This window comes from Canis aureus, chromosome 12, assembly GCF_053574225.1.
Source record: "Canis aureus isolate CA01 chromosome 12, VMU_Caureus_v.1.0, whole genome shotgun sequence".
NCBI lineage: Eukaryota > Metazoa > Chordata > Mammalia > Carnivora > Canidae > Canis > Canis aureus.
In genome coordinates, this window is record NC_135622.1 from 33,953,440 (window position 1) to 33,970,987 (window position 17,548).

At 38.7% G+C, this 17,548-nt stretch overlaps 1 protein-coding gene and 1 long non-coding RNA gene across 8 annotated transcripts in view; one reads left to right on the plus strand and one right to left on the minus strand.

The window, feature by feature from the left end:
• The window catches only part of LOC144280951 (uncharacterized), a 47,475-nt gene extending 44,890 nt beyond the window's left edge, over nucleotides 1-2,585 (plus strand). For 2 of the 4 annotated variants that reach the window (XR_013349395.1, XR_013349397.1), the window contains exon 10: nucleotides 2,232-2,584. This is a non-coding gene — a long non-coding RNA (uncharacterized LOC144280951). Of the gene's footprint in view, nucleotides 1-2,231 lie in introns of all 4 variants that reach the window. The other 2 variants (XR_013349396.1, XR_013349398.1) reach the window with 2 other exon arrangements.
• Nucleotides 1-17,548, minus strand: part of ARHGEF33 (Rho guanine nucleotide exchange factor 33) — an 85,603-nt gene that overhangs the window by 67,129 nt on the left and 926 nt on the right. For all 4 annotated transcript variants that reach the window (XM_077843527.1, XM_077843529.1, XM_077843530.1 and 1 more), the window contains exon 2: nucleotides 13,055-13,124. The gene's annotated coding sequence lies outside the window, so the exon portion shown is untranslated. The remainder of the gene's footprint in view (nucleotides 1-13,054; nucleotides 13,125-17,548) is intronic.

Below are 17,548 nucleotides of genomic sequence, written 5' to 3' on the forward strand. Positions count from 1 at the left end.
GAGAAAAGTTCTGACAGGTCTGATGAGACAGAGGGAGATTGAGAGAGAGAGAATAGAAAAAAAGAGGGATATAACCACCAATTCAGAGGCTATGAAATATTACTTTAAAAATTTTATGTGTCATTTATTGCCAATAATTTTTAAAGCTAGATGAAATGGACAATTTTCTAGGAAAACATAAATTGCTGAGCTTTGTTTTAAAAACCGTATAAAGCCAGGGTCACCTGAGTGACTCAATTGGTTAAGCATCTGCCTTCAGCTCAGGTCGTGATCCCACATTGGACTCCCTGCTCAGCGGTGAGCCTGCTTCTCCGTCTCCCTCTGCCTGCCACTCCCCCTGCTTGTGCTCTCTCTCTCTCTCTCTCTCAAATAAATAAAATCTTTTTAAAATTTTTTAAAAAATAAAAACCATAAAGTCAACAACAACTGTCTAGAGAAGATATTGAAAGAGGGATGTCAAATATCTACTTCTCAAATAAGAAATAACCTAGGATAATATCACAGGAAATTTCTGAAAATAGCAGTGACTATTATTTAATCTGTACCAGAGAATAGTACATATGTAAATCACTATTTCCATCCTATGAGGTTCTGATCCTGAATCTACTCTAGAATAGCCTAAATAAATAAATATACAAATATTCTGAATAAAATATCAGAAAGCAAAAATACAATAACATGAATTTATTCTAGAGCACAAAAATGGCTGGATGCTTATAAATCTATTAATATAATTTATTAATCAACATAATCAAAGAAAACAAAGAACATGACATGACCCTTAGAAGCAAAATGATAGGGAGATAAAATAAATTTCACAATATATAGGCATGGATGCAAGTATTTAAAACAAGGATACCCCATGATAGTGTTATTTTTTTATTCCTGCTTCTAAAAATATAGATAACCAAATCATTCTTGAATATATAACAGCTTATGGTGACAAAAGCAATACATTAAAGAATTAAAATATAGGGCCAGACAGCCCCCCAATTAAGCAGTCTTATTTTGAAAATGGTCCTTGGTCCTCAAGTCAGACTCTTAATTGATTTTTTCCCATATGTGGGTGTTGCTAGAAACAGGGCAGCCCCTGCCAACTGAACCAGGTCACAAAGCCATCATCATAGCGTTGGTTAACTGTCTGAATGCTAATCGCCTCACCAGACTGAGCAACATGGGAGCAGAGTGGGGTTTATTTGTCTTTGTGTCCCCAGCTCTTTGTGACATTCTGAGTTTGTCATCAACAAATACTTGTGGAATTGAATTGAATTCCCATCCAGTACTACAAGAGAAACGTGCCTTCTAACACATGGTGCTTCACATAGGCAAAAAACAATTACTGGTAAATAGAAAGAGTTTAGCCTGGAGGTGGTTTTTGTGAGGGGGGAAAAAACCCATCAAGCAAAGTTTTAGTAGCAGAAATATATCCCCTGTGCCCACCATGGGGCTTAAAGATCCTGCAATCTCCTAAGGAGTGGTCCCACACTAAAACTAAGTACCACTGATCCTTCACTATTGCCAGCAATCCGAGAGCTCCCAAAGCCAGTGAGAAAAGGAGCAACAAGTGGGCAACCCTGTATCTCAGGAGCACATAGAGGTTCTTTACATCAGAATACAGAGTAACACGGGACACCTGGGTGGCTCAGCGGTTGAGCATCTGCCTTCGGCTCGGGGCGTGATCCTGGGATCCAGGATCGAGTCCTACATTGGGCTCCCTGCCTCTGTCTGTGTGGAGCCTGCCTCTGTCTCTGCCTCTGTGTCTCTCATGAAAAAATAAATAAATTAAAAAAAATATAGAAAAACAGAGATCTTTCTACTTCTACTCCACAGGCATATTCATGTTTATTTGTTTACATAATATCAGCCAGGATAGAGAAATTTGGTTGAGTTGCTTGCTATATGTCAACATCAATCGGAAAAAAAAAAAAAAAAAAACACCAGTATGCTATCACACACACAAAAAAACAACCCAATGGTTAGAGATAATTATTTTAAAAATTAAAGTCAAAATTTAATTTATCATGTCATTTGAGACATCAAAACATATCACCAGTTTCAGAGCCTATTACTTCCAAGGGGTCTTCTGACTCATTTTATTGTCTGGCATACATAAATGTGCCAGAACCCAATTTTGTGAACCTAAATGCTATAGCATGGGTCTAGTCAGGAAGATGTGCTCGCTCTCTTTTCTTATCCTGGTTCTACTAATTTAATTTCAACCTTTCAAACAGGTTCTCTCTCTCGATTCATCTGAGCTGAAGTTAAGAGCTTCTCCAAGACACTCTCCAAGAGGTGGAGAGCCCAGTGTTGCCCCAGTGCAAGGTAATACCTACTTCAAAGGAAGATGAAGTTACTGTCACTGTATTTTCACCAGGCTGGTCCTGAGTGGAGAAGCAGGAAGACAGTGAAGGGCAAGAAAGGCTCCTAAGAGAACCGTGGAGAAAGAGCCCTGAGCTTCAGCCCTAGGGATGACCCTAATTAGCAGAGGGGTCTATCAAAGTGGCAAACCTTAACTAGTCCTCAGGAAGTATGCTTCCCACTGAGGCAGAGGCAGCAGCAAGCCTCAGAAGAGCTGGATCATGTGGCTGAGTTAGTAGTACCTTGTGAAATAGATCATCAGTCACTAAAGCCTTTTTTAGGTGAGAGGGGAAACCAGGTTACTGCTGCCTCTCCTGGGGGACATTTCATAGTTCAGATAAAATGACATCCAATTTGGATCTGCCTTTGGCGCTTTCAGAACTGCTAGAAAGGAGAATAGTGTAAAATCCAATCCTCAGAATGACTGTAATTTCTCATTACCTCCCAGTGAACGAAGACTCCAGGAGTTGGAAATCACAGACAAACCCTGCAAATCTAAAACCTCAGTTAGAAGAATAGCCCCACAGCTCATGCAGTGTTGACAGGGGTCAGCAATGTTCTCAGGCCACTAAGAAGCTACAACATTCTCCTTGCAGAACTGGTCTACCTACAAGCTGTATGCATTTGCACCTGAGGATCTCAATTCCTGCAGGTCCCCTGCCTTAAAACCCTCTGCACTCTTCCAACCCAAATCCCACCAACCTCCAAAAGGCAGTTCATGCGTCATACTCTTCCTAAGCCTATCTTGGCCATTCTCCTCAACTGTCACCTATCCTCACTAAGGCAAGGGTCATTTTATAATCTGTTATTACTAGAGTCTAACAACATATACTAACTTAAATAAAGAAATATTCAATATTTTTATTCATCAATGAAAAATGTAAATTCATCATTAGTTTGATTATTTCGTCTCTAATTTTAGCCTATTTCCTGCATGGCCTTCCTAGAGTTAAGGTGTATCAAACCCAATCATGAGTAACTTCTTACCACTTCTTACCAATATCTGGTAGGTTTGGCACAAAGGCAAAAGGTCTAGAGATATCCCATCAAGAAATAAGAACACAATGGGACTAGTATATTCTGATTCCCAAATCTCTTGTTGCACTGTTTCAGTTTCCTTTTGGGAACAAGTTGGGACAGGAATAAGTAAATGAAACATAGAAGTTCTTCATCCTCTTGCCTCCAAACTGAATTACATGCTTCTCCCATCCCCGATTGTCAGATAGCAATCCTATTCTTCAGAACTTTTAAAAAATACATATGGAAACAGACTGAACAATCACACTTGACATCTATTCTAGGGCTGTTTAAACATGATGTAAGGAAAATTATTCCTTGTGTAGATTATGCCCATTTCATCTTGTTCTGAGGTCACTTGGAAATAGCTCTCTCACCAAGGTCAGTCAATCTAACAGGGGGTACACACGTGCTATGCCACATCATTTCCTGCCTCTGATGGCACGTACTTCATGCTTTCATAGGCCCTCCATTTTGCTTCTTGGTAATGCAATCTGAACATTTTCACCAGGCATCCCCCTATAGATGGATGTAAAAATGTTCTCCGGTATCAAGATGGTAGTTCACCTGCTTACTGGCAGGGTCGGGACTGAGATGCAACCCTGACTTCTCACTCTGCAGGGCCACAAGGAAGCCACGACCTCTTTCTGGCCTTCCATATTTTCATCTGTAATAGAAATAGGCTCTCAACTCTAAAATGCTGAGACTAGACTCTAGCAGGCTGTCTCCAAATATTACTCGGGAACATGGGGACATAGCAACTCACAGCCTCCCTTTCCCAGCCCACTCAGTCCCCTCAGCCTTCCATAATTGTTTTATTCAGTCTTAAAAACAAAAACAGAGACAAAAAGACAAAAAGCCACTGTACCCCAAACTGGATTTATGGTAAACAGTTCACAATTTCCCAATCCTGAATTCTTCCACTATGCAGTTTTAGATTTTTTTTTTTTTTTGTACTTAGGTCTTTATTTGGAGAGAAGGAAACAAAATCAGCTATTCTTCAGATCTTTTGCTATTTTTTTCCTGCTAAATGAGCATCCCTGGTTGTTATATTCCTCTCTAAAGAATATTTTCACCTGACTGTTCCATGGTCACCTCAAACTCAAGCTGTTTAAATCTTGCAGGTCATCTTTAGCCTATTCCAGGCTCCCCCTTGGGAGTTCCCTAGCCCTGTCACCGGCTCAAGACCTCCAAATGAACTTCCTCTCCTCCTCCAATCCAGCAGTGAAATCCTTCCGAGTCTTTCTTTGTCATATTTCTTAAATTTCCCCTCTCTCTTTTCATTCTCTCTGTTTCAACCCTGACTGCTATGTGCCTAAACATCTGTAGGAGCTTCCTAAGTAGTTTATCCAATGCTCTACACTGCTACTAGATTATATTCCTTTATTATTTTAAAGCATTTATTTATTTATTTGATATATATAGAGAGAGCATGCACATGAGTTGAGGGGAAGGGCAGAGGGAGAGGGATAAGTAGACTCCTTGATGAGCAGGGAGCCCACAACTGGGGCTCAATCTTAGGACTCTGGGATCAAACCTGAGCCAAAGGCAGAATGGACTGAGCCACCCAGGTGCCCCTAGATTATTTTCCTTTGATCATTTCTTACTTCTGCTCAAAGACTCAAGTTATAAAGTATAATACATCAATTATTTTTTCTGGGTCCTCCACAATGTCCCTGACCTTCCTCTCCAACCTTGTTTCCAATATGTAGAAAGTATTCCAGCCTGCTGAGTTAATTCATTTTCATTCCTGCATTGTTTCTTCCTTTCTCTGCTGCCTGGTCTGCCCTCCTCCCCCTCCCCCAATTGTCAAATCCTTATTCCTTCCCTGAGGTCCAACTCAGGCTCTTTACCTCTGGAACTTCCTCCTTCAATCCAATAGCAAGTTATTTCTCCTTTCTTGGAATATCTGTAGAATTCAATTGGAATCGGGGATCCCTGGGTGGCTCAGCGGTTTAGCGCCTGCCTTGGGCCCAGAGTGTCCTGGAGTCCCAGGATTGAGTCCTGCATTGGGCTCCCTGTATGGAGCCTGCTTCTCCCTCTGCCTGTTTCTCTGCCTCTCTCTCTATCTCTCATGAATAAATAAATAAAATCTTAAAAAAAAAAAAAAAAAAAGAATTCAGTTGGAACCTAAACCATGAGTTTCTACTGTTATTTATCTTACATAAATAATCTCATTTTCTAGGGCGCCTGGGTGGCTCAGTCAGATAAGTGTCTGCCTTTGGCTGCAGTTATGATCCCAGAGTCCTGGGATTGCTGCCGCAGGTTCCATTATAAACTTCTGGAGAAAAGAGGCTATTTTTTTTCTACCTCTTACTCTCCTTGGTGCTGACTCTATGTTCTTACATAGAGAAGAACTCAAAAAAAGCTTGTTGAGTAAGATGATAAACCTGCTAAACACTGCAAGTGGCAACTATTTAGCACATAATCTAATGTGCTAATTAGGTGTAATTATTAATAATTAAGTGGTTTAATGTTCTCTTACCTAAAAATCTAATAATCGGTAGTCATGAATGTAGAGACTGAGGGAGGAAGAATTTGGCTGGAAATGCTAAGGAGAAAGAATGAAAGGATTTAAGGCTCTATTTCAGCCCGAAAAGGCGTTCTCAGAGCTATAGGGTAGAAAGTAGGATAACCTACAGGGCACCTGAGTGGCTTAGTCGGTTAAGTGACTGACTCTTGATTTCGGCTCAGGTCATAGTCTCAGGGTCATGGGATTGAGACCTATGTCAAGTCCCATGCTGGACCCTGCATCAGGCTTGGAGCCTACGAGATTCTCATTCTCCCCCACCCCCGCCCCCTCTTTCTCCCTCTACTCCTTCCTCATCCTGCTGGTTCTCTCTCTCTAAAAAAAAAAAAAAAAAAAAAAAAAAGTTACTTAAAAAAAGTAGGATAATCGGCAATGGCTTAGCCTATATATATAAAATGCTAGTGTTTTGGAAGCAAAATGAATCCTTTTCATTTTTAGCCCATTTTGGAATGCACCTTGGCAAATTCACTACCTGGGGTTTGCCCACTTCTTTTCTTTTCTTTTCTTTTCTTTTCTTTTCTTTTCTTTTCTTTTCTTTTCTTTTCTTTTCTTTTCTGTTCTTTCTTTTCTTTTAATAACCACAGAACCTGCCTTCAGCCTGCAGTGTCTGCCATTCATCCATTCATCTGCTTGGGGACCGGTGCTTCTGGCCTGCTCCAAAACAAATCACATGATAGGCAGTTCGTGAATGAGCCAGTGGAGGCAAGATGAATGAGGATGGAGAGAGACCCACCCCTTTGAAAAGAATATTTCCAATCTAGTCCTTGATTCTTTAACTCCTTCTCACACATTCTTTAGGTTGTGTCCTTCCTCTGGGCTGTGGTTTGTGGAGCTGAAGAGGAAAGTACTGAAAATCAGGATGCAAAATTCACATGCTAAACAAATCCCTACTTGGTAAATTCCTGTAAATTCAATTATCAAAGCTTTTTGAATTTATTATTAATTCATAATTAACATACTTATAGGCATAATTCCCATTGACAAAAGTGAAAGAAGCAAGTAGATGCAGTACATTTGAAAAGTTATTATTAAAGTGTTAAAATAGAATGTTTAGAATCCTAGAAGTGAGATAGTTCATTTGTGAAAATCTTGGGATGTGAAGGACATGACAGAGAAAAGCTAGGTTGAAACCCAGACTTTTATGTACCTCTACCAGGGCCGATTTCATTCCCATCTCTTGAACTTCCAGGTCTTCTCAAATTTACAATATCCCATATTCATACATCAAGGATAAAAAAGTTTCAAGACTTTTGGTTGCTGCTTAAATATCACTTTATTAGAAAGGTCTTTCCTGACCACATGTGTAAGAGCAGGACCCAACTTCCATTGTCCACTTGCCTTTCACTGCTTTGTTTTTATCTGTAGCACTAACCAGTAAATGACAATACTATCTATTTATTTGTTCACTGGCCATCTTGGCCCGCCACCTCCACTTCACCAGGGCATGGGCATTTTTATTCACTCTACATTTTCTGAGGCTCAGAAAGATCAAGCACAGAATAGGTTCAAATAAATAGGTGTTGAATAAATGAATGAACCAATATCATAGTTTGGAGAGACCAAGCCAAACCAAACCAGAATTACTTGCAATCTTTAAACTAAAGATGAAGCTTATAGTGGTGAAGAAAATCAGAACTGAAGGATTACATAGAGATCAGCTAGCCAAACCCTGTTGCTTCACGAATAAAGAAAATGAGGTCAAGAGTTTGAGTGACTTGACTAAGTCTTAAGCTCCTGTTTGAATGGAAATAATAAAATGGCTCACTCAGAAACCCTGGTTACCATTGCAGGAGCCAGAATCTGGAAGTTGCATTTTCAGCTGCAGCCTTAGCCCAGCTATGTGACAGGGGAGCCCCCACCAATCAACTGCTTGACACTCTCAGGCCTAAAAATGGATTTAGAGCTGGATTAAGGAGCTATGCATGCACCAATGTGTCAGAGGCACTACAAGAGCCCTGGAAATGGGAGTGGGAGAAAACTGTATTTGTTAGGACTTCTCTCAAGGAAAGCATCTTGTGTGATTAAAATAAATGCTTCGATAAACATGGTAAGGCTATGTGGGTGGGTGGGTGGGAAGGTGGGGGTGATGGGCTGTCCTGGGTGCAATCTTTCTTTCTTTCTTTCTTTCTTTCTTTCTTTCTTTCTTTCTTTCTTTCTTTCTTTCTTTCTTCTTTCTTTCTTTCATTTATTTATTTTTTTTTTTTTTAATTTTTTTTTTATTTTTTTATTTTTATTTTTATTTTTTTATTATTTTTTTTTATCTTTCTTTCATTTAAAAATAGGCTACACATCCAGCATGGGGCTTGAACTCACAACCTGAGATTAAGAGTCACATGTTATACCAACTGAGTCAGCTGGGCACTCCCTAGGTACAGTCTTGAGTGGCAATAAAAAGCCTACTAAGAAAGGTGAGTCCAGTTTCCTTATAAAATGTTTGTTCAGCTGAGTGATGTAGTGTGAGGCTGGAGCCAAACTGCCTTGACCCTGGATGGGAGGCCAAATATTGCCCCTGAGGGGCCTCTTTCACTCTTCTTCCATGAGGGGATCAGCCTGTTGTTTATTCAAATATTAAATATTGAAAGCAAATCTGTTTGAATGAGTGTCAGAGTTTTAGCCTGCTTCAGGTCTCTCGACACCTAATTTTATATTTCAGGAGCCCCTTCTCACTAACTGATTGGCAAATCACAATCACATCACATCCTCTCAGGCACTTTTCTCTGGAACCTCGGAGAGGCTGCCAGGGTAAGGCTCCCCATGTGTACCTGGGCTAGCTAGAAAAATTGGCTGATATGATATTGCTACTTATAACAGCTAAGCTGGAACTAGTTGAAATATGATATTGCTACTTATAACAGCTAAGCTGGTAGATGATCACTGTTCATGCATTTCATCAAACACTTGCCTCTGTACTTTTGTTCCTCCCGTTCTCTATGCCTCAAGCATTTTTCCTTACCTAAAGAAGTATTTCTCATCCTTCAAGGTTCAATTCAAGCACCTCCTTCTCTACGAAGCCAGCTCTGATCCTCTAAATCATCTTTAGTCAACCCTTCTTCTACTACATTCTCATACCATACTATTAGTATCTCTCCCTACTGGGAATTATTAGCTATAGTTAATAATATAATTAATTACCTCTGGAACTTCCTCCTTCAATCCAATAGCAAGTTATTTCTCCTTTCTTGGAATATCTGTAGAATTCAATTGGGATTGGGGACCCCTGGGTGGCTCAGCGGTTTAGCTGAGCAATATTTACTATTTTTCCCATGCAAAACTGTCAGCTCTACTAAAGCAGGGACCATGTCTTATTCATAGCCATAGCGCCTGGTGGGCATCTGGTTCTTACCAAACTAGAGTGCTGGACTCTAAGCCTCAGGATAAATATAGATCATCTCCTTATATGGCAATTTTACTTAGTAATAAGCAACTTAAAAATTATTACATATTCTTAAATGCTGAGATATTTTATAGAGAGGCATGCAAAATTAGGCTTTTAAAGGTAAATACATTTATATTATTTGTTCACATTCCTCTGAGGTAGTTTGAGAACTTTTTGTGATGAGCACTCAACACAAGTTTGAGTTGAATTTAATTCAATTCCAGAGTATGTGGATGGTTAATGATTTTTTTATTCCCTAAAGCAGACAACAATAAGGAGAGGTTGGTAAAAGGGTATAAGTTATAAGATGAATAAGGTCTGAGGGTGTAATGTATAACCTAGTGACTAAAGTTAATAATACTGTATAATTGAAAATTTCTAAGAGAGTAGAACTTAATGTTCTCACCAAAAAAAAAAAAAAAAAAGGTAAATATGTGAGGTGATGGATGTTTTAATTAATTCGATGGGGGAAATCTTTTCATAGCATACACATATAACAAATCAGCTGGTTAAAAACATTACAATTTTATTTGTCAATTATTCCTCAGTAAACCTGAGGAAAAAAGAAAAGAAAATGACACAGAACTTTATTCATTCATAGTAATAGCAAGGAGATGCTTTTTTTTGCTCCAAATCAATAACCTCAAAAAGGCAAGCTGGAAAAATCAATGCTATTTCACCTAAAATTATTAAATATTGTTTTAACAAAAGTTCACTATTTAAACATGGGAACTGAGAAATCTTTTGGAGCAACTACCCTTTGGCAAAGACCAAATGCTTCTTTGTATTTAAACAAATTTTTATGATATCTCGTACACACAAAACTGCATATTCAATATATGGATAAGTCTTCAAAGCTCCTACAGCATCTGATATGTAAAGTTTTTAATGAATAATAAATATTTATCAAGTAAATATCCTTGGGACATTATGGTCTTGCCACAATTATAAGCTACTGTCAAGTAGTAGGAGGTGAGACTAAAATTGGATTTTTAGTTAGGTATATTAGGTTAAATAGACTCAAAAAGAAATGAACCAGATATGGCATTGTTTGTAAGCCTTGCTCTAAATTACATTACTTTGAAACCTGAATTAGGAAAATAATTATGAAAGGAATACATATACTCAGTGTAGAAATATTGAGAAACTGACCAATTTTACTGTCTTTCTCTTCTCTACTCTTTGAAGATGGAAGAGTTGATGGAAAAACAAACCATCCATCAGGAGTCACTGGAGGACAGCAGAAGGCATGGGGATGTGAATGATACTCCCTGAGTGATCCACACTAGTTTGTGTGTGGGACTCACTGCAGTGAGAGGACAGAACTGCTTTCCAAATTTTGAGTTTTATCTTGCACACACAGTCTCCAAGCTTTAGTCTCCCAGTCTCCTTTGCAAAAGGAATGACCTTCCAATGATTTCCATCCGATTTTTAGCAATATATCTTTCTAATAGCTTATTGTTTAATCACTGATCTTCCAATAAGTCTGAATCAAGTGGTCTTATCTCCTTTTTCTATCTTATCCTATCATCTAAATTACTATTCCCATGATCATTTATTCAGTCATACATTAATTATAGACTTCTTACTTACCTATGAAAATCAGAATCAGAATCCTTCAGTGACTCCTAAAGTTCAAATGTCCTAACACAGCAGACCTCTACCTTCATGGTCTGCCTCCCCCCAGCTCTCCAAGTCATCTTTAGTCACTCTTGTATACACACTATCCAAACACAGTCTTGTGTTTGGTTCCCTGTCTTTTCTGGCCTCTAGGCTTTATAGAGTTGTTCCTCAATGGATCTCCTTCCCTTACACTGGGCGAATTGTCACACTCCTTGTGTCCTCCAAGAGTCTGGGCAAGTATCATTCTTCCTTGTCTTTCTTGACATGTCTTGCTTAAGGTAAGCCCTTGCTTTTTTGTGCGGCAATAGTGTCTTGTCCATATGTCTATTATAGTATTTATGTTAAATTATTGATTTAAGAATCTTACTTCTACAAGAGGCAGGGATCCATATTACTTTCAGGGTGTTCATGAATTCCCTGAGTTATAGGTAAAATTTTATGTTGTAGGTTCAGAGCTCACATCAGACTCACAACAGAGTCCCTATTTACCCTCTCAAAACCAAATTGAGAACTGCTACACTAGATTATGAGTCCCCGTGAAACAGAAAGTGAGTTCTATACTTTGAATTTCTATAGTTAGAGGCCTAATGTTAGCTGAATGAACATTTCAGTCATTTTTTAGACTAGATATTTATATTAGTAGATATATACTAAATTCAATCTCCTCTATTCATTGATTTTTTTTAAGTAGATGGGAAGTGTGATACAGTAAAAAGTACATTTTCTTTTGACATTGGTCAAAAGGAAAGATATGGAAGCATTTATGCCAAACTACTACTAACAGTGATTATTCTTGGAAAAAGGGATGGGGTAGGGGTGGGATGGACTTTCAAATTTTACTTATACTCTTGTGTCTTTTTTTTAAGATTTATTTTTTTATTTGAGAGAGTATGCATGTGCACAAGTTGGGGAAGGTACAGAGGTGGAGGGAGAGAGACAATCCTCAAGCAGACTCCTTGCTGAGCATGAAGCCCAACCCAAGGCTCGATTCCAGGACCCTAAGATTGTGATCGAGCCAAAATCAAGAATTGTCCACTTAACTGACTAACCCACCCTGGCACTTCTAGGCTCTTCTGCCTTGATCAAGTTGGTTTGTTTTGCAATGTGTGCTTTTTAGTTTCGAAACTTTAAAATAATGTTTTAAACCATAGGACTTTCTTCGTAAGTTCATGAGATATCTAGCTTCAAATTGCAGACCTGCTACTTATTTAGTTTTATGTCATGGGAATGTTACTTACCCTTCATAAGCCTACATCTCCTCATCTGTAAAATGAGGATAATACTTACCTATCCCACATAGTTATCATGCCACAAAGCCTAACATGAAGTAGGGACTCAGTAAATATTAGTTGAATGCAAATTTTGTTGTCCTTAAGGTTTTGTTGTGTTTGCAATCTCCAAAGACATTCAAAATAAAACTCAGTGAAAATATAGTTCATTATTATCTCAATACTGTAAGCATTCATACATTCAGTAAAAGTCTGATGTAACATGGCTAGTTTATAAGGTGGCTTAGCTCTGACTGCTAATGAAGAAGGAATCTCATGATATATTTACCTGTTTTTAAATAAAGAAGAGTTGGGGTGTATGGGTGACTCAGTTAAGCCTCTATCTTCTGCTTAGGTCATGATCCCAGGGACCTGAGATCAAGCTCCCTACCTCCTCAGGTTCCCTGCTTAGCGGGGAATCTGCTTCTCCCTCTTCTTCTGCCCTTCCCTCTTGTTCCTGCTCTCTTGCACTCTCTCTCTTTCTCTCAAATAAATAAATAAAATCTTTTAAAAAATAAAAACAAATAAACAAAGGAGAATTACAAGATTCTTAAGCAATGCATAAATGTTTAAATTTATAAATGAAGTACAAGTACTAGTTTAAACTAAGTACACTGGTTTATTTTTTTTTTTTAATTTTTTTATTTATTTATGATAGTCACAGAGAGAGAGAGAGAGGCAGAGACACAGGCAGAGGGAGAAGCAGGCTCCATGCACCGGGAGCCTGACGTGGGATTCGATCCCGGGTCTCCAGGATCGCGCCCTGGGCCAAAGGCAGGCGCTAAACCACTGCGCCACCCAGGGAACCCGCACTGGTTTAAACTAAGCTCTCAGCTCATCTGTGTCGTTACTAGAAATAAGCTCTAAGCAATTTTCACTCACCTCGTGGCCTGTCTCCACCAGTAGACATCACATCATGTTTTGTAAAGTCTTTCTGATTTTTCTAGAGGTTCTACAAGAAACAAAAGGCCATTGATAAGGATAGGTATCTTGTAATTTATACCATCCTTTGTTTTAAGATTGCTGTTAAAAATTTCTAATCATTCAACAATATATAAAGATTGCTGTTAAAAATTTCTAATCATTCAACAATATATAAAGTAAAAATGAAAGTTCTTGTTTCTTTTAGCCCTTTCCTTTTTAAGTTACCTGGTATTCAGTAAACACACTCACCTTGGTATTTCTATCTTTGGGTGACTAATAAAAACAAATTCCTATGTATTTAAAATCAGCTGGAGTACTTCAACATTCAAAGCAATTCATCAGACCCTAAAATGATGAAAGCCACAAATCTAGAGATTTTCCTAAATATCCCACATTAAATGAAGTCACGTACTTCAAGTGACAAGTGAAACGGGTTTGTAATAGGTTTTTCTGTAGGGGCTGATTGAGGTGATCTACAGTCAAAATTAAGTAGAAATCCATTTGGAAAATACTCTATGAGTATATGGTGGGTTTTTTGGGTTGTGGGGCTTAAGTTTGTTTTTGAGTAATATAACAGGTTCAACCCAGCTACTTGTTTTATTTATTTTTCATTTTTTCATTATCTGAAGCTTCTTCTTTGGCAGTTTGGCCAAGTCACAGAATCTTTCTGGGCATCCGTTTCTTGATTTGCATAAGTGGCATCATAATAAGAATGTAAGTGTGAGGATTAAGGGAGATCAAGGCTGGAATGTGATTCTGGCTGGAATGTGGGCAGTAGCGGCACTGAAGGCTTACTAAGTCTCCTTTGCCATTTTGTCAAGGTCCACTCCTTTATCTTAAGAGAATCTTCTTTAGTAACCCAGTTTAAAAACTATGTTCCCCCTTCTCCTTCACAGCTAGGTGAATAGATTCAACCCCTGAGGCAGAAGTAGAAATAATGTGAATGATCTGTGGGAAGTCTCAAAAGACACAACATTTTTTTATTCCTATTCTTCCTTCCTACTGGCTGAACACAAATGAGATAGGTGGAGTCTGAACAACTTTCTTGAACGAAGAGGGATACACTAAGGATGGCAGGAGAGCAGGATGGAAGGAACCAGGGTCCTTCAGACAAGGACCCACTCTAACAGCTCTGGACTGCTAACCTGTGGGCTTTTTTTTTTTTTTTTTTTTTTTAATAGGCTCTGTGCCCAATGTGGAACTTGAACTCATATCCCTGAGATCAAGAGTCACATGCTCTACTGACTGAACGAACCAGGCAGCCCTAGGCTTTTTTTTTTTTTTTTTTAATATAAGAGAGAAATAAACTTCTAGCTTGTTTAAGCCACTGTTGTTTTGCTTTTCCATCTTATGCAGATGAACCCAAACTTACTGATATGTTGGCCTTTTAGGGAAATGTCTAAAACCAAGAAGCATTTTTAATTCTTAAAAGTCTTCTCTCCCTTAAGTATGTGTGTCCCTTTTATTGAATAACAAATTCGCCACTCTTCAGAAGCCTCAGGAGCATCACTTCAATCCTTGTTTTTACCCTTCTTCCTTGCAACAATTATATTGTGGAATTATACACTCATTTGAGCTCTTCAGATAGGAACTTGAAAGATGGGGCCATTCTACTGGGGAAGAAAGAAGGAAGTTTGGCTAAAATTCAGTTTTTAGCTTTTTTTGTGGATTAAAGAAAAACAGTTCATTTCAACTGAGCACATATCATGTAAAAAGCACTGTGCCAGGTATTAGGAGAAATATGAAGATGACATTATTCCTCCTTCAGGAAGACACACGAGTAACCTGTAGCCCATAATGGATTATAAAAAATGCAATCAGAAAAATATAAAGTGCCTAAAACTTTCAGAGGAAAAAAGATGGTTCTAGTTCTGAGGATTACAGAAAATTTCACAAAGAAGATAGGATCTGTGGGGCACCTGGCTGGCTCAGTTGGTTAAGCGTCTGACCTCGGCTCAGGTCATGATCTCTGAATCCTGGGATAGAGCCCCGAGTAGGTGGGCTCCATGTTCAGCAGGGAGTCTGCTTCTCCCCCTGCCCTTTCCTCCACTCATGCTCTCTCCCTCTCTCTCTCAAGTAAATAAATCTTAAAAGCAAAGATAGGATTTGGACTGGGATTTGCACAACGTGTAGAAATGGTAAAAAGGATCAGCAAAGGAACAGAGTAGAAAGTCACAAGACACAGGTGGACTTAGGGATTTTAGGGAGCATGAAGGGTAGGGCAGGAGGAAAAGCTAGACTGGGAGACTGGGGAAAGATACGGGGCCGTGGTACCTGCTTGGGGGCCTGCTCTGCAGTAGAGAGAACAAGGAGTCACTGAAAGTTTTAAACACGGGAGTAGCCAGATGCCATGTCTTCAGTAAGGAGATGCTTCTCACAGGATGCCCTACAAAGGGAACACCAGCTGCAGGGAGGCCAGAGAGCAGGCCCTGTAAGCAATCCAAGAGGTGATGATGATCTGAATGAGGGAAGCAACTATTAGAAAGGACAAGAAGACACAGATAGAAGCAACATTTCAGAGGTTATTGCATGAGCTCAATGTGTACTTTGCCCAGGAAAAAGATGTGGATTGTAATTCTCAGATTCAGAAAGTGAAGATTATAGCCATTAAGGAGTTTTTAAAATTGCACTTATTTGAACTGGGAAACTAAAGGGAGGTTGAATATGCTGTAATAATGAACTTACTGGTTCTACAATTTTAGCAGAACCTTAACATTTATTATCCTCAGATGTCAACTGGGAGTCCACGGTAGATGGGGAAAGAGTATTGGAAAGTATCTCAGGGGGCTCCTGGGTGGTGCAGTGGGTTAACAGCGGACTCTTGGTTTCCACTCAGGTTGTGATCTCAAGGTGGTGAGATCCAGCCCCATATGGAGATCCACGCACAGCGTGGAGTCCGCTTGAGATTCTCTCTCCCTCTGCCCCTCCCGCTTGTGCTCTCTCTCTCTCCCTAAAATAAATAAATCTAAAAAAAAAAGAAAGAGAAAGAAAGAAAGAAAGAAAGAAAGAAAGAAAGAAAGAAAGAAAGAAAGAAAGAAAAGAAAAAGGAAAAGTATCTTAGCAAAGATATGCATTCATCCCTTCTTTCCCATTGTTCATCCTCTACCCGAGTATGATGATAAATAACAGGTATCAACTTAACATTAACCTTCCACTTTTCCACAATTATCCCTTTCTCTCTACCCACCCCACCCAGCGTCATACTCCATAAGGAATCCAGTGAAAATTTGAGAGAAGGAGGATTGTTAGAATTTTCTATTATTTGCCTCTTCATTGTTCACTAAAACTATGCCAGCACAGCCTGAGGAAAAATGGAAAGAGCTGGCACAGACCCATATAAGAGTATTGTATTCTCAAATAGCTCTGAGATAAGTAATCCCTGTCCAAAAAAATCCTAAACAGCTGCTTCTTCATTCCCAGGGGATAAATTCTAAAGACTTCCTCAAATGAAAAAATTTGAGCATCTGATCAGCTGCCACTTTTTTTTATTTTTCTATTTTAGGAAGACTTAAATGGGTGTCAATACCTACCAAACTCTCTTCTCTCAGTCAGGGCAGGATTAGGTAACAAAATAATCAGAAGAGTATCCTCCGTAAAGTTTAGTGATTTATGGTTTAGTTCATCTTATTTAGGGCACTGAAAGCACCTTACAAATAAAATAATGAACATTTTTTTCTTCCAGCATTCCCAAGATGATTTCTGGCATTCTTGAAAGCACAGTGATTAATCAAGTCATTGGGGACAAGCAGTAGTAATGTGATTGTCAAACTATGGATATTGAACAAACTGTGCTTCTTTCGTGTGTGTGTGTGTGTGTGTGTGTGTGTGTGTGTGTGTTGGGAGATGGTCAGTGGAAGAATCAGTACTTTCAACATTGTCCCCGAGAGAAGATTAGCAGAAATAATTAAATATTCTTACATTTTATAAAAATTCAAAAATAATGAGCAACTCATACTCCAGTCCTTACATTCAAAATCAGAAGATTCTGAATCTGGGGTCCATAGATGAAAATTCAGACCATCTGTAAATCACTTGCCATTGTTTGATTTTACAAAAATTTTTTTTCAGAGAGGAAGGAAGAAAGGAATACTTTTTGTGTGTTCATTGCTTGGAGTTTACTAGTTTACTGCTATGTTGATATTCACTCTTATATAGAGAGAAGAGAGGAGGGAAAGAGGGGGAATAAGGACAAATCATCAATTCTGTCCCAAATCAGATCAACCACATGAATGTGCGATCTGTACAAGGTGTTTATCTGTTAACTTTTATATTGTATTATATTAAAAGTTAACAATATTATGATCATCTTTCCTTTCAAAAGCCTCTGAGGCTTCAAACTGATTTAGACTGCATTTTCAGAGTCCATGGTATCAACAAAAATGTAGATGTTAATTAAATTCAGGGAAACTGTTTAGAATAAACATGTGTCAAAAAATTTCCCTAGTATAAATT